We start from the raw sequence: 22,672 nt of genomic DNA, 5'->3' as shown, positions 1-22,672 counted from the left end.
ATATTGTTTAGAAAGATAAAGGTGCACGCAACTTGAAAAGCCAATGTGCCGTCTTTGTTTTTTAATCTGGTACTAATGCACCAAAGTGACTTGTAAAACACTGATATTTAGAAAACTTTAAAGTAATTTTTGGTTAAAAAAAATTGTTAAACCATATTCCAAACATACTGCTTAGACTGTAGGATAACATTAATTCAAAAAAACTGGAGAACAATTGAAAATAAATAGCCTCTAAAACATCAGTTGTATACTAGAATGTATAAACATGAAATAGAAACACCTTATTCTATTACCATATAATATTCATTAAAATAAAAGGAGTAAAACCAGCCACAATATTAGCTTATAACCTCTCTTAACTTTCCAACCCAAAATGTCTTGTGAAATCAAGCCTTGCATATTTTAATATGGGTGTCACAATGCCATATCCTTGAGGCCATGTGTAGAAAGCAGCGCAACCACATCACCATCAGAGAGTTAATAAGTAGAGACAGCAAGAGGTGATTAGTCACAGGCTACACTTCACAATACATTCAATTTACACTGAGGAAACAACTATGACATTCTGATGCAGCTTGGGAGAAAAAAAAGAAAAAAAAAAAGAAAGAGGTGGAAGAACATGACAAAATGAAGGGATGTCATTTTATATTTACCTGATATCAACAAAGGACTGCTTTGGTAAAACATCATAAAATGCCCAACAGTGTTTAGAAATACTGTTCCATAGAGTTTAAGATTAACCATGGAGTTTAAGATCAAATCAACACCAAGATTATATGATGTCCACTGATCAAAAGAATGTGCATCTTGTTTATACGGTAAAACACTTACAAGCATACATCAGCATCATATTCCTTTTATTTTCTTCAAGAAAAAAAAAATTACTTCCCATGTACTCCTAAAAAGGTATTAACAGGTAGCTATGTCCAGATGAATGAGCCTCCAAGATGAACATGGAAAGCAACACTGGCATATGAATTCATACCTTTTTTTGTTAAACAAACAAACAACAAAAAAAAAAAAACAACAAAAAAAAGGCCATGCTCTAAGAATATCTACTGGACACTAAGCTTCAATTCATAAAACATTTAGTCTTAAGTCAGCTGCCCTACACTATTAAAATAATAATAATAATAAAAAAATCTCAGCTCATGCTATGATCATACATTACATTTAGTTCCACAAAAATCTGGTTGCATTCCTTGAACATACCAGATATGAGGGTCTCTATAAGGAGCTCTTAAAATCTGTCATCTCCTTCATGTATGGCTTCCTTTTTCACATAAACCATACATTATTGAAACAGTTCTCTGAATACAGAATTACCACATTCCTTTCTCTGCTTTTTAAAAGCACTCATCATCATAGCTAGTAGCTACCAATAACCATCACATGTGAGACCAAAGATCCATCTTGTCCAGCATTTTATCTGTGGTTATTAGTAAATATCACTAGGATGGTAAAGGAGGGACGCAGGAATAGAATAAACATGTACCATTTAAAAGCAATATTTATAAGCCATTTTCTCCAGACATTCAGTGATTTTTGAATCGGAACTTCTAGAGTCATATATCAAATCTTGTATTTAAAGCTTTTCAATAGATCTTTTTGAATCTGTATAATGTTTTAGCACCTAGAAGCAAGGAGTTCCACAGCTTAGTTATGCATCAGAGTACAAGATACATCCTTTCATTTAAGCCACATCCTACTAACTGTATTTGGTATCCACAGATTTTTCATTATACAAGGCAGTAAACTGTCATCTTCACCTTTCATGTCAGTCCTGATTTTGATGCCTGTATTTTATCTTCCTTCCTTCTTTACTCAAAACTAAAGAACCCTAGTCCAATCAACCAGTTCTACACAAAAGCCATTCTCTGGCCAGCCATCCCGTCCTCCTCTCTACCCTTTCCAGTTACACACTGTTCTTTCTGAAACAGAAGGACATCTACGGTGTAAAGTATAAAAGTTATATAAAATTTTATGATAAACTACCATAAATTTGTGCAGCAGCATAACAATACGTTATGTTCCACTACACTAGACTTACACCCAGGTAAACTTACAGTTCTTAAAATCTACCTAAGGAAACAGACCTGTGTGGGACCACACACTTTCTTCATACAGTCTTTCTCATTAACTCAGCTCTTCTGCAATACCTATTTCAAAAGCAAGACTATGCAGTGAATAAAGAGGCTCATGGGAGAATAGGGTAGAGAGAAAAAGAAGTATATATATTGCATAATTTCACATCATATTTAAGGATACCAAATAAGAGATGCACAAATGTTTTCCACGAGCTAATGGAAGAAACAACAGCAGGGGAACACTTACCTGCTCCATGTACCATCACACAAAGGGTAATGGGAAAACTGACAGTTAATTTTCACCAACATTGTTAAAGTTTTGGGGTGTTATTTCAGGTCTTTTTAAATTAGTATGCTCCGTTAGGTATAAATGCTTCAACCCATTTCCCATTTACCACCTCTGCTTTGCCCTCTTTAATCGGTCCACTGCTGCCTCTCAGGTCTGCTACCTTCTTCAACCTCAAGCATTTTTCTCACTCAGCAAATTCCTATTTGCATGTCTGTCCCCATCTTCGTCCAGCCTCTCCTCCTCTCCCACAGGTTGCTATGGACACCAGAAACCTGGCTTCAAAACACATTTGCCAAAGGCAACCCAGCTCTGAGATACAGCATCTCTTTCAGTTTGAAGTCACATATGAGACAATTTCAAAGCTAAGAGGTGAAACATAAGTTTGGTATGAGCTTAGGGTAGAAAGGTTCTTGACAGTAACTGCAAAATCGGAGTAAATTGGCCAGAAAAAGCCAGTTTTCTTGTGTGCTCAGAACATCCAAATGGGAAGTTACCACCAATGACAAACCCACATTACATTTCTCATGGGAGCAATGACTTTTCCTTTTTCTAATCCTTGATTATGTCAGAGTTGCTGTTTTATTTTCCATTCTGACTAGCAATAAAACTATGCAAGGTAAGATATAAGGCTATGTCCATTACATGGTTACCTAAAAGGTGTAACTAGCAAAGTTTTAATTCTGCTAAGCCCTAGTTGCATTGCAAACATACTTAAGTAAAATTCATAAGTTAAAGCCATTTCATCTAGACCATCAACAAACGTGTGCCCAAATAAAAGAAATCTAGCAGATATATGTGAAGCTGAATGCATATTTATTTCTGAAAGTAAACATGACACTCATCTGAAGTAACCCTGACGAAGGTAAAGTTCTACTTCCTTAAGTGACAGAATCCTACTACAGCCACCAAAACTGCTTTGCACTACTTGCATGGGCACACAGAAGGAATTTTTTTCTTTTTAAGATTACTTCCAGGCATTTATTAAAAAAACAATAAGCAGAGAAAAAGGAAAAAACCTATGAGTTTCATTATCAGCTTCAAACATAAAATAATGGCAGCTTGCAATAATAGCAAGAAAAATTATATTTCTAACTGTCCAAGTAAAGATCTCTACTATTGTATAAAATTTATTCCAAGTTTTCTGGATTTACTCCCTGTCCCAACACGTGAAAACACAATACTAAGTACTGAAAGACAACAGAACCATATGCAAAAATATACCTACATGACTGCATATTTTCAGGAACTCAGATCAGTTTGTTCGTTTTCAAGGTTGCTTATGGTTTCATAAATAGTGAGAGATACGTAACTTTAAAGCAAGAAAACTATATTTGACCTATTTAAAAAGATTATTTCAAGGGTTCAGTGGAAACACATTATGTCTGTGCAGAACTCCACAAGGTCTGGAAGCCTTCTGGCAGAACAGGTTAGGAAAAACTGTGTCAGAATTAGACTCCTTCCACTTATTTTCCCTTAATTTCCCTCTGCCTCTGTTTCCTTGAGCTTCCATTTCACCATCACGGTTGCAGGTTACACTTGACAGCATGAGTCTCATCACAGCTCATTTACTGCAATGCACACAAAGAAATGAGTGTCATGACGTCAGATAATTTGCATGATAACTCTCAAAAGCCACAGCTGCATGAAAACACAGATCTGTATAGATGCATCTTACACTGGTAAGCTTTTAGGTAAGGCTCACTAAATAGCAGACAGTAGTTTTTACCAAATCAAAGTTAGTAAGTCTTTTTCTAGTCTTAAAAGGAGCCTGTGCAGGTATTTCTGTAGATTTGTTCCCTAAGCGCGAAATGATGGGCATAGACTGCACAACCAAATCATGGCCAAACTGCATACCCACTGCTAATTCTAACACTTCACATGCTTACCATGGATGTGACCAGGATAAAAATATTCCTATATGTATCAAGATGGAGATGAGGCCCATCACCACGTGTCGACTGTTCTACGTTAACAAGGCAGATAACACAGAATATCTCATTATTCCATAGTACCTACAAACACGTACGTAAGTGTCCTTCCTCCCTGCACTGTAGCACTAAGTGGAAATAGCTAGGAAAAAAAATAAAGAGTCAAATAATGTCTTCATCAAAATAATTAATCAAAAGGCTGTACGGAGCTGGGTCAAACATGATTCTCAGACTCCATTTCACTGTCCAGAAGTGAAAGATAAGAACATTTCCTTCTTCATAACCTCAAAAAGAATGCAAACCCATGTAAAGTAAGGAAAAAGAAAAGGTGTCTGGAGTTGTATACTAAATCCCCCACTAATTATACAGAACATATTCACTCAGACTTAAAATCTCCACTGAACCACGTCAACAGCCATGGGATGTTATTACTGTGCTCTATTCTACCACCCCTGCTCCAAAATTCATTGCTACCACTTCGAAGCTAGATTTTAAAATCAAGATTTCAAGCAAAGGCACCACCTACCTATATGTTCGCACTTTAACAGAGATCACTCTGTCAGATTCTTGCTGGGGATTTTGCAGAGGTGTGCAAAAACAGTAACAAAAACATCTCCTGCAGCCACATTTCTATAGCCCTGTCATCATACATTGCTGTAAGTAATGCAAATAGCATGGCCTGCCCCTTCAGAACAAGGCTACATGTTGTCATTTATCTCACACTTCTTGCTGTATCACAATATTAGGAAATAAATCTTATTTTCCATCCTCAGTTTAGAAGCCATTCTTCTGCATCCAAGAAGAGTATTACAGTATATGACACTGGCCTCAGAGCTCCAAGGTCCTCAGCTAGCAAGTGATACACAAGCATTGTTACAAAACAATAATACAACCCTTAGCCAAAATAACTTTCTTTAAAAAGTGGTACAACATAAAAAGCAGGAAGCCATAAACAATTCTTTATTGATATTCTTTTTTTATGCATCACAAAACACTTGTTTCTTTCAGCTGGGAAGAACAACAAGTATCTTTGATACTAGATCATTTAAGTAAATTGTACTTCTAAGGATGGATTTGTGAAGTTTTGCAACTGAACGTGTACTCATTTTCCACATTAAAATCAAATCTATTTTTTTCTTCTATTTTTTTTAAGTTATACAGCTTTTCAAATTAAGTTTTGAAGGCATATTAGAAAAAAGACCTCAAAGTACTTTCAAGAAATATGGTCTTACTGAAGAACTGCAACTTCCAAATGCTATTTAAATATACTGTTGCTCAAAATGGCCTTTTCTGCCATTCTTTTACATGCAGTAAGTCCTAAGATAATGCTGAATAACTGTATTTTCTTGCGAACAGAACTACAGAAATCTAAGCTGTATGAAAAATGAACTAAGATTCAGATGTCTATTTTTAAAACAAGTTTTATTACTCCTAGAATGCACTTTTTTAAGAAAAGATGGATTTTCCCAAGCTGACAGACTATCAGCACCAGCTATGACAGTACCTGCACTCCTAGATAATATGACAAATGTGGCTTTGTGCAGGATCAGGCACAACCACAAATTCTGCTCTAGTTAATTATTTCAAATTCAATTGGTTCACATTTCTGTTAAACTCAACACCCAACTATTTTTCACACTGTTGTATTGCAATAAACTTTGTTCTTGGACTACTGTTTAAGTCCAAAAAATATGTATTGTCCTATTCCGAGCATTTATACCCTCTCTAGAAGCAAAACAGCCATTATGCTATCTCTAAAAGCGTACATCTTAACCACATATTTTCAAGTGGTACTAAATTCTATTTTATCATTCCCATCCATAAATTTGGTCTTTATATTTTCTAAAATAATTTATCTTTGCATTCTCAAATACATGTTAGAACGCAGTTGGAAAATAGGATCTAGAAACTGATGAGCTAACAGTGGAGAAAGACCACAAAAAGAGAACTGAACTTTCAATACTGGATTAAAATCCAAATTTAGATAGAAGCAGAACTTAAAACATTAAGTCATCACAAGAATTCTGTTGCCAGACTTGTACAAACAGATCAAGAAAATAACTACATTACTGAATAGCAGTCTGGAAAACATGCTCCGGAGTGTTTCTGAAGAAACTTGTTCTTTATTTATCATAATTTGTTGAAAGATAGGACTTTTCCATGTTACACAAAGATAGCCACAAAGATGATTCTGGACACTGTTAACAAAAAAAACCCCAATATTTAAAAGCTATGGCTAGAAAGACTAACTTCCTAGTGAATGAAGCACAGCTTTTACAACAACTACATCAGTTTGATCACAATTTTTGATCTTTTGGCAGGATAATCCTCCCTTTTTTGCCATTTACAGATCTTGGAAAATTAATGAATTAGATGCAAAAATCTAAAATTTAAGTTCAGGTATGATTGCTCCATAACAAAATAGAAGAGTACTGGCGGGTATTTAGTTATTTTAAAACTCATTACATGTTTTGTAATTTTCAATGACAAGCTAAACTAAAAGCAACCAAAAAGTTTTAGTGCAACTAAAAGCATTTAAGCACAGGTTTTAAACCCACAGAAGGCAGGCTTCTTTCCTGAAGTTAAATATAGATATGAAATATATTAAACGTTTTTGAAGATCAAAAACATCTGCCTCAAGGTTATTATGAATCCATAATGGCTGTGGAACTTAATTACCATGTGGCACACAGCCACACACGTCTTCTTATCAAAACTCCTTTCTGCCTCAGAAGAAGGGAGCCACCAGGATGTACCTTTCAAAACGCGGACAGGACCATGTCTACTAGGCATAGCTTTAAATTATACACCATTTCACATGCAACAAAAAGCTGCTACAAAAGAGCTCTCTCCTCTGTTACAGAAGACAAAACAGAACCCTGTGAAACAACCTTTTTACATTGTGGGGGGCGGGGGGCAGGCTGGAAGCAGGCTGGAAGCAGGCTGGAAATCACCAAAACCCATGCTGCTATTCTCAGCTGGGAAAATAATTTCCCTTCTTTAAAGCCAGCCTAATGACTCAGCAAGAATCAGCTGAAAAGACACCTTCACAAGTACCTTCACTGGTAATTAACTGAACAACACACACCTAACAGTGTGGAAAACTGAAAGGTTCACACTTTTAGTGGTTTTCTTCCTCTTACAATAAGAGAAAATAAAATATACACACACAGGACTGATCAGTTTCCAATTAATACACTTACCAACCAGAAAGGAGCTTTCTTCTGGTTTTCCAACATGTTAAAACTTGATCAATCTTCTTCAGGCCCATTATTGCATCTTTAGATAACACTTAAAACATGTTACATACTGCTAAGTTAAGTCATGGCTTTAAGAAAAAGTATTATCATTGGGAAATCTATTTCCAGAAGTCTTCATATTTCATCAGTTACTGCAGTGACACTCCAGCTTTAATTACTGCTATCTTGGCTCATTACTTTTCCCATCTCAACTTCAGTTTATCAATAGATAGGAGAATACAGATAATCTTACTTTGCATAACAACATGCATCTGGCAAAGGTATAGCTCACTATCTCTGAACTCCCACAGGATCTCTGCCCCACTTGTCACATCTATATTTATCTCTACGGAAATCAGTAGAGCAAATCTGAGTACATACAGTGAGTAAGACTGGGGACTGCAAGTGGACAGAAGATGTTTTCAGTTGCCACAGCTGAATACTGTTCTAAAGCACTAAATTGTTTTGGTCAGATTTCTGTGACATTCTAGACAAGTTCCACCACCCGTTTTTTTCATATATGTGGTCACTCACTGTTTTTATCATTTTCTAGATAATTAAATTGAAAGCTTTGTTCTGATTTTAACATGCCCATGCTAGGCAGAATTCAGCGGGAGCAGCACTTTAAACATAAGCAACAACATATCAAAGTAACCTTAAAAATTCAGGTCCCTGGCATTTCTATTTGGACATCCTTTTCTATAAGGAGTACTGTCCTTCTTTCTGGCTCTGAGAACTACATGACTTATATAGATTATCCTTTCCAAGTACCACCAAAGTTTTTAGTAAGTGCTTTCTGAGGGAGGATAATTTTACCATCATTTAGGACCTCAACAAATAACCTACATGTAAAAAACTGAACATTCACAAACCAAAAACTAGACAAAAATATCTCTATATATAAGTTCTGAAGCACCACAACCACATCTCACTGCTAGATTCTTCATCAATAAAATAAACACCTGAAAGCAACATCAGAAAAGTACTACACTCAGTAAACAAAACTAAACAAGGTGCCAACTGAGCTATCTCTAACAGCATTCTGACATAAGATTTAAAATTTATAGAAATGAAGACAGGTAGAAAACATATTCAAAATGCAGCACATACTGTAGGGCAATGTTATGAGATTTATTACTCTAATCTTTCAACTACTCTTTAAAATTGTATTCAAATTTTGCAGGCTGCACGTAAGTTTCCTTGTAGCAAACGCCAAATAAGCAATTCTCTGGTTAAGTAAAAGTGTCTGTTCTCAGTATGTTAAAACTGACTGGTGTATTACTGGCACAGTTTCCCAAGGCAAGAGTAGAAACCAAGGCAGGTATTTCTTTTGGAAGTATGTATATAAAAAGCATTTGATTGTCCCTGTTCTTTAGATTCTTCTACTGGAAGAAACAAAGAACGTAAATTGTGAGATAGTCTTATTTAACACTGCATTTAGCTAATATTGAAAACTGTACAAGCTTGGTACTCCAGCACACTGACCTTGTGATTTGCAGCAAGACTTCCAAAACTCAGCGATATTCTGAACACTCAGCAATGACTAAACTTCTAGTAATTCATTGTTACATTTCACTATGAGGAAACTTATCCACTCCGCTTACAAAGCACAAACTGTTGAGGTAATGCAACAAACAGCCACATGACAGCAACTTCAACACATGTTACTGAACAAACATTACAGCAATCAAAAACATTTACAGCTGACTTCAGGAATGTAATGGGATACAAGGCGAGCCATAGCTTTCACATGGTTCTGCTTACACCTTGTCCTATACAGAGCTTCCTCAAACCAGATTTCAGACTTAAAAATGCCAGATTTTACTGAAGTTGTTAGCAAGGGAGAAATGTGAGTAGATGACGGAATAGAAATATAGAAGGATTATAAACATGATTCTTCCTTGCACATTGTGTTCTTGCAAGACAGGTCTTCATTTCCCAGTTTGGCTTCAGCCAACAGTGGCTCTGTGACACCGAGCACCATACGTTCCCATTTCGTACTTGGGAAACTTCTTCCTGAGGTTTAGCTCATTCTTAACCAACTGCTTCTTGCCAATCCTACATATCGGCTTTTCCTCATGCTCTGCACAAGCTGCAGGCGCCAAGCTTCTTGCTCAACTCCCATTTGTGGTGGGGATTTTGGTGGGTTTTCTGTTTTTGTTTACCTGCTATGACAGGTAGTCTCCATAACTATTTCCCTCCCCAGCATACTCTCTTACCAAATACACATTTCCAGTCTTCCAGAAGATTCCACATGATAAAGGCACACCCTCCCTTTTAAAGGTAACAGGACAGGAAAACCAAGAACAAATAGAAGAAATATCACGCACCAAAGAATCCATAAGAAGCTTTAAATCACTCTAACAATTATCCAGAAAGCTTTCTTGATAATTTATTCGATGTCTGATTAAACGACAGCATGCAGTCATATTGTTGAAGTGCAATTATAAACCAGACAGACACGACAACATAATGCTTCAAACAGCCTGCATGCCTCAGTAAGACATTCAATAAACCATGAAGACGCCTACACATTTCTAACAAAGATTAGCGGCAAGATTCTTTTTCTGTGGCTGCCACAGCCTTTGTTCAAAACTCTCTCTCTTAATACTCAGATATACCAGTTCAAAGTTCTAAACAAAAATAATAATAATTACCATCATCATCACCACACTGTGCTTCAGAGATATCACAAGCAAATGTCAGTGAATTATTCCCTTCCCTGCATCCTTTTAAACAAACAGTCATTTTATAATTAAGTAAAATATAACACCATTACTGTCGGGGGGTAGGGGGTGGTGTTACAGCAGATCACAGGGCAGGTGCTTTCCAAACATGCATGGAGACTGTTGCTTTATAATCTAAAGATGTCAGAATCTGAGCCAGACAAGTGACAACTAACTAAAATAACATACAAGTGAGAAGGATTCACTCAGCCACATCACAGGAGTGATATATTGGAAAAAGATTAAATACAGGTAAAATACAGGCAACATCAGTGAACTCAGGAAGATGGCACTAGGCACCCATGACCAAGACACAGTCCAATTCCCATGAACTCTCTAATTTCAACAGCCACTTTTAAAAGCAGCCTGGAATGAAATTCCTTACAACCTAAAACATGTCACTGATCCAAGTCCTTCACAACCCTCTTTCTTCCCCCCACCCTACCTCCAAGGCTGGTGTTACTGCCCTCCATTTTGATGTCTATATTGTTTAAAGCAATCACAAGATAAGACTGTCCCAATCAAGCATGGGGTAGGCCACTAAAAACAAAATTAACTACATTACGATACATACCAGAACACCTAAACATACTGTAGTAAACTCAGTTTTTACTACAAAAAGAGGTGACAATATTATTTAGAACATTTTCTGCTCCTGCATATACATTTTTTCCTTTATTGGCAGATGATGTCTGGTAGTCTGGACATCCATGTCATTAACATTAACTAGCCACTTTGATTCACTTGCAAAAGCGTTACCTAAGCTACACAGATTACAGTACATTGCATCTTCAGATAAGAACTGTTTCTGAATATAAACTGTTCTCTAAATAGAAACCTAATTCTAAAACTAACTTTGAACCTATTTTTTCCTTAGCAATGGCAACAAACCAGCGTACAGGCAGTTAATGAGGTTTAGTTGACAAGCGAAAATTCATGATGCTACAGTAACTGTTACTTGCCATACCTGCAAGGCAGAGCAAATGATAAAATCTATTTATTTCATCTTTCTTGCAGATTGCTGCACATAGAAAACTTAAGTCATTTGACCCTAACTAACATTACTGCTTCATAGTGAAGCTACATGATTCAAGTGGTGGACAGCAAAATGTATTAAAGTATCTGTTTCAATAGCTTCTGGAACGAAATACTCCATGATTACAAACAAGAGAGCGGTCTGATGCATTTGTTCCCATTATTGTATCAAAAACAGAAATCTGCAAAACTTCAAAAAGACCTCAATTTCTGTTTCTGTCAACAAACCCTGACACACATCTTACATGAACACAGCCACCAAAAAAGTCTTTATGAGAAGATACAGCTGACAAGTTTAAGTGAAGGCCCAGAAAAATTTAATCGAGGCACCAAGCAAGAATCAATTAAGTGATCCATATGTAAATATACAAAGCCCTTCTGATAAACTACTGCATCACTGAAGAGTTACGCAAGAGCAAGGAACATTGAGAAAAACAAGGTATCGCAAAAGCTGGATCTTAATGTATTTGAAAGGCAGCTGGCCTATTTTCAATTGCATTAAGTAGCCAGGAATCTGAAGCAGAAGCCCAGACAGGCTCAAATTATCGTAGACTTCCCTCACTGAAAACCTCTTCCATTTAAACAAGTATATTCATTTAACTTTGACATGAAACACCAGATGCAAATGCAAGCTTTTTGAAACTCTAAGGTAGACATCTCTGTCTTTCCTACTTAGTCAGCCAAGCACTATCTGATGCATGACTGCCTGACAATAAGCAGGATCAGTCAGGAACCAGAGATGGCCACCCAGACCTGCCATTATTATTAAAAACTTTTAAAAAACCAAAAACAAACAAACAAAACCCCCAGTCACACACAGCTTACTATCCTGATTTCAGAAAAGGAGAAAATAATTATCGTCACTATCAAAGAAACTGCCAGAAGAGCCAAGAAGCAGCTCTGAAACCACTTCAGAAGGGAAGACTGCACTACCAGCCTCTGCCTCTTGCACTATTAGATGGTCAAAGTGGACCTCTCTGCATTTAATTATTGCATCAATTTTTTAAACCCACTAGGAAAATTACAGAAAACAGTGCTATTTCACACACAATGCTGGAATCCTTCCATCCACACTATCTTTTCATTCACCTCTGACAAAAACCTAGCTAAGAGACCTACAAACTGTATTTCAGTTGTAAAGCAAAGACGCAGCAGTCAGACATGAATGTCTTCTCCTTGAAGGTATTACTTGTACTTGCTGCACTTAATGTTAACAGCAACATCTTATTTTGGTAAGAGCAGTTGCATCCCACTATAAAACTTTGATACTGCCTGTAGTCCTGGTAGATGAAAATGCAATGTGCAAGTTCAGACACATCAGTTGAATGAGTGGTTAAAGCTCCTGTTAAATTCCTTCATGTGAAGTGACAGGCTTACTGAGACACAGAAATGATTTATTTTTTTTTAATTCTAACAGTATCAGCTAGAGCACTTGAGGAAGACTCTGCAATCTTTTACATTCTTTTCTGGTATGACAATAAAGCATTTTCTCTTCATGACAAACCCTATATACAAATTTCCCTAAGCAAAAAATTCTCATGTATTAACTGTATTCATGAAAGTGGATTCTGTATACTGGATTCAGATGCTATCTTAATTATTTTACAACACCTCATTTTATTAATTCTAAGTAAATAATCTCTGAACATAACTGCAAGGACTTGTACGAATGAAAAAGTGAACCACAGTGAACTGGCAAGCAGTTTATACACAGCTTTCAAGAACCTGCTTGGAAGTATTCTTGCACCTGCAAGAAATCTTCTCTTTTTAAAAAGTTATTGTTGAGTACTCTTGGCCTTCAGGACATTAAAACCATCTTCTTTTTACATGTTGACTGGAAGCCTTGCAGCAGCTGAAGCAATAAATATTGACAGCTAGCTGGCAAACAGTAGAGACACCAGCGCTTGTAGTCTCCAATTTCACCTGCATCAGCAAAGACAGAGCCTAGAAGGGACAGTGTAACCAGGGCCTAATGTTGATCTGCATTACTGCTGCTTTTGCCCGGGTTAAAAGCTTATTTTCCCCTCAATAAGACTGGTGTACCTTTGAGCACACCTGCTTTGGTATACCATGCCAAAACCTTTGATTATCTATTAATTCTCATTGCAACACACAGATACACAGTAACAAAGCTCTAACTCTGGCCACAAATCATATTGCAAGAAAATTCCAGCATCCTGTCCCAGCCTTTCATGCTCTTGCATAGCTTAGCTCCTTCTCCCGTAACTGATGCTTTGCAAGTTTTGCATAGGAGGCCACACATTGCTTAACAAAAACTAGCCAACTCACAGCAGAGGAAAAGCTGCATGCCAAAATATGAGATACTCCTGACAGCACATAACAAATGGAAGAAAGAACTAGTAAAACAGATTTTAATTAAGCAATTGTATTGGTGACTGAGCTCTACTTTTCTCTCAGTTCTTATCTCATACCCTCTGCTTTGAGGCAGGATTACAGAAGCTCTAAGGAAATGCATTCAGACTTAAAGCAAAGAAAATCAAACCCAAAACAAAACACAATGATTCTGTGACTACAAAATTCTATCCCCCTTCCCACTGGAAGAATGGTATCTTTCCAGCAATTTACTCTGCAGTTCTGATAAACTGCAGACTGATAATTGCTCTTTAGCAGACTTCCCCCAGATGCAAAGCTAACAGATTCTTAAAAATCAGATTTGAAACAAAGACTTCTTAGTATAACCAAAAATGTTGACCACTGAGTCAGACCTAGTTCTCAAAACTTCAGCTTATGATTTCATCTGAAGCCAACAGATTTCTGCACCTACACAGACACACCTGTGATTATGGTCTATGTTTAGATTTGTAAGAATTCACCAACATACAGTGTCATCATTTTCTCCCGCACACAGCTCCACTAAGGGGAGGGGTGGAGACATCCTCCACACTACAAACATTTGCCTGCTTTCAAAAGGAAGATAGGAATCAAAACAAGCTTACCCTGTACTTCTAGCAGCCACTACTCGTAACATGTTATGTCAACCAGTATTTGTAGAGATTCTTCCTTCTAACTTCTTGTAGCTCTTTCCTTCCTCTTTGTCTACCACTGAATATATTTAATTTTGATGGTAATATCTGAGTAACAACATCAGCAATGGCTTTACAGATGGCAGGCACTCCCCCTTCTATGCATCACTAAAAAAAAATGCAGACCATTTAATATTCCACATCAGAAAAATTACCACATAAAATCTTAAAACTTCCATGAACGCAGAGTTCGGTAATAGATAAGCATGCATGAGCTAGGTTTATTGCATAGGTATGGGGCATCTAGAAAGCAGCAAGGCACTGAGCTTTGGTTTAAACACAGTAAATTAAGATTTCTGCTGTTTCATTTTAAGGCTACCAAGTCAGTCCATTTACATTATTTCCAAGATCTCATTTTGGCCATGGAAAAGCAGTACCTGGTCTAGCTAGCAAATCCTCAGACTCAAAAATCTCATTTTATTCAAATTGTTGTTCTTGCCTAATTATTTCAGTAGGTGGAACTGAAGCCAAAATATTCCTGAACAGCATGGTAATATTCCCTACAATCTTCCCATATAGAGGTGAGATGGCTCTTAAGTCTCACTGTTCTTTTACAGAATGAGTCCAAGTCCACTTCACTGAAGATGCTCACCCCATAGAGCTGGAAGAAAGGCATTAAAGAGAAGGAGAAATCCCCAAAAGCAGAGGAAAAACCATGATGGAGAAAGAGTTAACAATAAGTTTATCTGTAGGGAGTTTTATGTCTGCCTTTTTATCCAATTTGATGCCATGAAGAGTAGAACAAAGACACGAACATGGCTTTTTTAAATTCAATAGATTGAAAGAGACATTGAAAAGAAACTGGTTCTCATTCACTTTTAAGGATTTCACCTTAAGGGAAGGTCTTTCAAGGATACACATGGTATTCTTTGGCCTTCTAAAAGCAAAATCAATTAAGCACAAGACTCAGTTCTTGCAATAAAAATTTAGAAGAGACATGAGAAAAACCAAGCTAAATCGTGAAACTGAAATTAATAAGTATTTTTCAACAGCACTGACAAACCCACAACAAAAAAGTCACAGCTTTTGCTAGAGATCTGAGTTTTCACTAGTGGTTCTGCAATGTGTCAGATCCAGGATCCAGGCTGCTAAGGGAAAACAAAATGGGAACTCTAAAGGGACCTTGTTGTTTTCATACACTATTAACTCAGAAGCTTGGGCAAGAGAATTATGGATATTTTGGAACACTTAAATAGACCAACAACAGCTTCCAACACAATAACACTCTGCAGGGCTAAGAAACAGTATGTATGCTAAGGTATGTAACTCTGCGTGCACAGTATCATTATGCTTTATGGAATAATTTTGGTTCTCTATTATGTTTAAGACAATGTAATGCTGCTTTACTATGTGTGCCCTTAAAGAACTCAAAAGAAAATCCACTGAGCTTCCATGTAATTTTTCTGCAAATGCAGCATCTACCAAACCCAGAGAATTTGGCAGAAAGTATCATCAATTTTTGAAGGCGCTTTCTAGTCCATAATGACAGTGTTTCTAGAAATACATTATCAGAAACCAAAATTCAACAACCCATTATCTGGAAGAACGTGCCTACGGAGTCTCCTCAACCAGAAGAGGTGGAAAAAGCTACCATCTGGAAGACCTACAAGTTAAGTCACAGCTGGGGGAGATAGAAGCCTTTGTTCCTCTGCTTTTAGCCAAGCCTCATTGGCATGACACGTGACCAGTGGACCCGAAGAAGAAAAGAACTCCCAAAGCATTCAGAACCCACTTGCATCTTTCAAACTTAAGGAATGCAATCATGCAAGTCTGAGACTAAGTAAATCCCTTAGCAATGGGTTGTTAGAGAGACACTGTCCCATAATTCAGTATTTAAGCTGCACTCTGGTGCTTTGATCCCACCTAGGACATTTTATTCATTTGGGCCCACAGATGCAGTCCAAGAAGAATCCTGCTACCGCATGCTAAATGGTATTGTGCAACAAACAGGAGAGCAAGCCATGTCACTCTTTCTGCTCAGCACAAGATGTGAAGAAACTTGAAATGGTAAAACAACATCAATATCATACTTTCTGCAACAAACCAGCAGAGAAAATGTTATTCAACTTTATTAGGATTTTGCATAAGAGAGATTATATTCCATTAAAGAGATTATTCACCTTGTAACATTATCCTGACAGAGGACTTATGCATGCCACTCTTCCCCTCATATCATCTCCCAAATGATGACTTGTTAAATCTGCAGAAGGCATGTGACACCTTAGCTTTTAAGCACAGGTGATACCAAGAAATTCTGACAATATCACAGCATTGCCAGAATTTACATTTGTAGCTTTTCTTAAAGATTAAGCACCTGAGGCTCAGACTGCTATTTTCAGATTTCATTTACAAATTAATCTTTAAAGCATAACAGTCTAAAAAACAAAATACTCCAAAAATCATGGTGGATTAAGAAATCCAACTACTTTTGAATTCTCGGTCCTCTCTAACTCTGATATGCAGACACAATGCTGCAGTATTCCAAATTCTGCAGTTGGTTACACCTCAGTTACAAACTAAGCCTCTTCAAATAATTTGATAACATTTTATTTAATTAACAGAACTCTGAAAACATTCAGAGAAATTACAACTTTTGAGAGTCTCGCTGTTTTATTAACTTGCATAAGATCACATGGATACTAGACACATGCATGCTAAATATACTGTATGCTATCATGGCAGCAGGTCAGTTCTGTACAAGCTGCCTGTATTAAATTTCTCCTATAAGTGACATTAGAATTTAGCTTTGCTACTGCAAATACAGGAAGAGGCCTTGCATTCCAAACAACCATCTGAGGGGAAAAGGTATGCCAACAGAGCACTAAGTATGCCAGTGCTACTTTAACCCATTTACTATTTTAAAACACACATGTAAGCCTTACATTTATGTTATCTACATTATGAATTTTTAAGATTCAAAACTCCAAAGCTAACTGGTTTGTCTTACTCTCTTGCTATGAAAATTTAAGGAAAAGGTCACAAGACTATAGTCTAATACGTGACATGTAAGACTGATGAAATTCAAAACAGCACATGTTATTAACTAGGTAGGATATTCAGCTACATTTGAAATATTTTGCTGGTTTATTAAACCAACTGGGTACACAGTAACTACGAGAACACATTTTAAATAAGTATCATTGCATATTGTGCTAAAAATTTCATAGCAGATGTTCTCTATAGAAGATACTGACATACAAAAAAACCCACACATTGTCTCTACATATATTGACATATACAGAAATATACACACTGGCATATAAAAAGTACAAACAAATATGAGTTGTCAAAATTAATGGAGCGCACACTAGAAATATTTTATCAACCTCTGTCACAATGCTTTCCTATGTCATACTACAAACCAGGATACCACTACAGAGAATGCCAGCCTAATGGGGAAAGGAAGGCAATCTCTTCTGAAAGCTGCCTATAAAACTAACATAGGGGGACATCTCAGACGATGTGTTTCATAGCTTCAGACTGCTGCCTTGGAGAATGCTAAAATAAAAGGGGATAGACCTGATCACAGAGATCAAGATTGGTTTAGAAGAGTATCTGTATTCTGCTGGAAGAACACACATTAATCCTTTTCATCATAAGCATAGAGGAAAGTCTAACTCATACTCAAGTACTTATCAGTAAGAGTATAATCACAGTAAGCCTCGGCACTGAAGTTGAAGGCAGGGGGAATCATACAGACCTTTGGTCAATATTTAGGCAGCTGGCTAGCCCACAATCTCAGGCTGTTGCTCCTCTAGTGAAACCATATCCACAGTGGCTAGTTTAAAGTTATCTCATATACCTACTTAAGCTGCAACTGAATGTTTGCTGCTATATGCACATCCTGACACTGCTGTTCTTAAGTAGAAACTTTGCAAGATTGTTCATATATGACTGATCCTCCCCTCCCACTGGCTGGGGGCCACCTGAAAACCAGACAGAACTATCAACAGTTAACGGAGTTATCCGCAATAAAGATATGCTATGGGCATATCAAGAGAACAAAGAGCCAAAGGTACAAGTATGCTGTAATAAATGGTTGGATTTTGAGTAGATGATACTTTAAACTAGCTCATTACTCAGAGTCATTCCTTAATTAGTCTGCAGAGAACACCAACATTTATCAAATAATACAGACAGAAAGATACAGAAGACCACATTTTTACAGAAGACATGTATTATAACACTTGCACTTTTAGTCACTCAGAGGTTAAGCACCCAACTATCTGAAGTCTACAGTATGGTCCTGATACATTGACCAGGTTTCATTTTGACATTACAACTTCTGCACTATGGGACTGCATTGGAGGCACCAAATCATCTCTAATATAGAAGAGATTTTTTTTAATGAACCAGGAGAAACATTTATACTAGCTGCACGCAGAATATGTATTCACGTAGTGTCACACAGAAGCACAATTGAGATACTTTATCTGGTCAAATACTGTAGTATTGACCAAGTGCTAATACACAGCAGTACTCTGCCTGAGAGCTTTAACATGAAATCTGGGCCATCTTTGCACTTACAGGTTTCTGTGCAGCTGCTGGTAAGAATTCCCCACCCCCCAAACCATGGGAGCATAGGAGCTGTCACTGCAAAGAAAAAAAAAAAAAAAAAAGAACCACATGCCACACACTTCCTCAAGAACCATGCTTCACCTCTGCATGACTGTCAAAACGTGAGCCTAGCTGAATTATCATGTTCCAATTGTTTACTTCTGCTAAACTTTGCATTTGTGTCCTGGTTTTGCCTGGGATAGTGTTAACTTCCTTCTTAGTAGCTGACATAGTGCTGTGTTTTGGATTTAGTATGAAAACAACGTTGATAACACACTAATGTTTTAGTTGTTGCTAAGTAGTGCTTACTCTTAAGTCAAGGACTTTTCAGTTTTCCATGCTCTGCCAGTGAGCAGGTGCACAAGAAGCCGGGAGGGAGCAGAGCTAGGATGGCTGACCCGAACAAGCCAAAGGGATATTCCATACCATGGAACTTCATGCTCAGTAACCGGGGGAGGGCTGGCCAGGGCCTGCTGATCACTGCTCAGGGACTAGCTGGGCATCAGTCAGCAGGCGGCGAGAAGCTGTATTGTGTATCACTTACTTTTTTGGGGGAGGGTTTATTCCCCCCTCTCTCCCTCCCTCTCCTTTTCATTACTACTATTATAACATTTAAACTTATTTCAATTATTAAATTGTTCTTATCTCAAACCATGAATTTTACCTTCTTCCAGATTCTCCTCCCCATCCCACTGCCATGGGTAAGGAGTGAGCAAGCAGCTGCGTGGTTAAACCACAACAATTTGACTTGTAACTGCTGAAACATTTAAGCTGTCACTTCCTTACCTGCATCAGATCTAAATGCATTTTTTCATTACATCTTATCTAGAATTTATTTCCATCTTGATGACTTAAGAGTTACATACTATACTGGCCTGCTATTAGCAGAGTCACAGCATTAAAGAACACACACTAAAAACAAAAGTACCAGCACATTATAAGTATACAAAAGTTAACACATTTAGAGCAGTCTTTTATTGGATTCCTTTCACAAAGAAAACAAACTCATGACTAAAACCAAGAGCTACAGATAAATGTACAGAAAAGTAACGACATAACTAAACCAGTAAACTACAACATGAAGACAAAACTAGGAAATGGGATCAACAAATAAAACTTGTCTGCAAAAACACATGGGTTTGACCTAATTAACAGGTTTCTGACTGTACCATTAAAAATACAGCTTCCAAATTTCACTAATCTAGTAAAAACTAAAGAAACAGTGTTTCTACTGCAATCAAATTATTAGGGTCCTACAGAGAAAAATTACGGTCTTAACAGATCACATGAAACATGTTTTGACTAAGAACAATAAATAACCTTGGTGAGGACTATCTGCAACTGTTTGATGGGTTACAAGTTACTCTTATTTCAGAAGCAAACACAAGCACAACAACAGAAATCAAAACCTACCTAACATGATAATAAAAGCATAGCTCCTATAATGTAAAACTATGCAGATGCTCTGTTTTTAAGATCAGATAGTAACTGTTTTGTTTTTCCAAAAGTGTTGGTATACAATTGGTCAGTTCTGGAGGATGTACTTTTCAAGACCCCAAGTGGAAATAAGGAACAAAAATCTCTTCGTGCAACACACCTGGCTGACTGATCTGGAACTTTATTCATGACAGCATTAGAAAACAAACCAAAAATGGAAGGGAAGATATTAAATAAAATAGATACTTACTGAGAGTAGAATATGCAAGATATGCTCTTTCTTCCTCAGGAGAAAAACCGCTAGCACTTTAATAGATAGATCTGACAGAAAACTCATAATCTACCCACGGAGAATGAAAGCTCCAAAAAAATAGCAGAGAGATAGAAGGGGTGGGGGGTGGCAGAAATACTTCTGGTTTCCTTGCAACTCTCTCCAAAAAACCCCAACAAATTATAAACAGCTGCAATCTGACATATTCACTCTTCCCAGATCCTCACACCAAAAATCATACGCAACATAGCTTTAATTGTTCACACCGCTTCATTTCTGCCAAGTGACCCAGCATGCCATACTTCCTCTTCAAAATACTGTTCTGCCCTGTCACACTGACAAAGAACAGGACAAGACATTGCTAAATTGCACCTAGGCAGGGAGACGAGGATTAAGGCATTTGCACCAGGGTCAGAAAGCAATCAACCAACTTCAAAGGCAAGGCAAGACACAGAACTTAAATTTCCTGGTCAGCAAAACACTCAAAAGAAGGCAAGGTTTGCCAATAAAAGTAACATTTGCTACTACAGCAATAGATTAGGAGATAAGCTTTGAGGCACAGAAGTCCTCCAGGTCACAATTTGAACTTTTAATTTAACCTACAGGTTATCAACTGGAAAACTGAAATCAAACACAAAAATGCAGCACTCTCACTAGAAGATTCTTATTGTTTATCTTTCATATTTGTAAATAGCAAGAGCTGACAGAAGTTACACTGGGCAGAATAAAGTCCGTAGTTAAATCTAAGACTTCTCAGAGCCAGGCATCCAATTGGTCAGGTCAAATCACAACAGTAGAAACTACCACCATCATCATCCAACCATTACCAACAGCACAAGTCCTGTACACGGGACAGTTTAGAAGCCTGTCATACATACAGATCAAAATGAAACAAAATTTTCTGCCTTCCCAGTTTTCCCGATTTATTAAAGGCCACAACTTTCTTCTTAGAATAGAGGCATCAATCTAGACCACAGACAAATTTGGGAACAACAATTTTTACTGAAAGCCACAAACTTCATTGTAGTCTAATCATCTAAATGAAATACATACACAGATCCACTATTTTTTCTTTTTTAAGGATGACTGATTTAAGTTTGTCACACAATAATTACAAAGAATTTCAAGCCTACTTTTGAAGGCATTTAATGCAGCAAGGCCTGTTAAATCAAAAACCCTTAATATGTTCTTGCGATATATAAAAAAATGACCAAACCACATTGAATAAAGAAACAAATGGAGAAAGAAAAGAAGTCGGTGGGTGCTGACTGTCACTTGTGTTACTGGAACATATCAAAATAGTTTCAGTACTCTTCTCCTAAAGATATGAAGAAAAGCTGAAACAGGAATTCACAGCTACAAACCACATAAGACCACGTGACAAGACATACCCACCTCAAAATGCAGGTGCATTGCCATCCACATCTTGCTAGTGAATAGTCGTAACTGAACATATTAACCCAGTTTCCCACAGACTTAAGAGATATCAAATATTACTCCTAAGGTGTGTTCTCCATTAGGAAACGGGTTTGCCCCATTTTAGGCACTACAATTAAAGAGCATTTTGTGACACCATGGATTTTGAAGTGGTAGGGATAAAAAATAAAAGCCTTCTCTGTGTGGGTATTGTACCATGCTACTGACTTACACAGCTACGTTAAATTAATTTAAAGGTAGCCTGCATACATCTACCTACACATATCTATCACAACACAGCTTTCCCTTTGACTTGAGGGGAACTCAGGAAATGCAGCTAAACAGACCCAGAGACTATTTTCCTGAATTTGGTCTCTAATCTGGAAGACAGATCTACTTAGTAACATTTTCCCATCATATGTTGTTTAGTATAGTACCTTAGCCAGTCTTTCTAATGACAGCATTATTAAGGTAAGCCAAGGAAGCTGCCGTATAGGAAAAATTGGCAAGGTCTATAAGCTTGTAACTTATCTAACCACACTGCACAGACCTATCAGACGCACAGGTCTAAGGTCTGAGTGAAGAATCTTCTGGGTTTAGGAGAGATTTCTTATATAAATTGCCTAGGACAAGAAAGAGAGCA

The 22,672-nt window shown here is 37.2% G+C and overlaps 1 protein-coding gene across 11 annotated transcripts in view; it reads right to left on the bottom strand.

Moving 5' to 3' along the window:
* The window catches only part of MEF2A (myocyte enhancer factor 2A), a 93,152-nt gene that overhangs the window by 56,510 nt on the left and 13,970 nt on the right, over positions 1 to 22,672 (bottom strand). The window contains exon 1 of one of the 11 annotated variants that reach the window (XM_080397227.1): positions 14,262 to 16,423. The exons of 9 other annotated variants lie outside the window; for them this stretch is intronic. The gene's annotated coding sequence lies outside the window, so the exon portion shown is untranslated. Of the gene's footprint in view, positions 1 to 7,507; positions 12,317 to 14,261; positions 16,424 to 22,672 lie in introns of those variants that run through there. One more of the 11 variants, XM_080397228.1, reaches the window with a different exon arrangement.

This window comes from Falco punctatus, assembly GCF_963210335.1.
Source record: "Falco punctatus genome assembly, chromosome: 7".
In the NCBI taxonomy this organism is placed as follows: domain Eukaryota; kingdom Metazoa; phylum Chordata; class Aves; order Falconiformes; family Falconidae; genus Falco; species Falco punctatus.
Note: the sequence above shows the minus strand (reverse complement) of the source record. Positions and strands in the feature narration are given on the sequence as shown.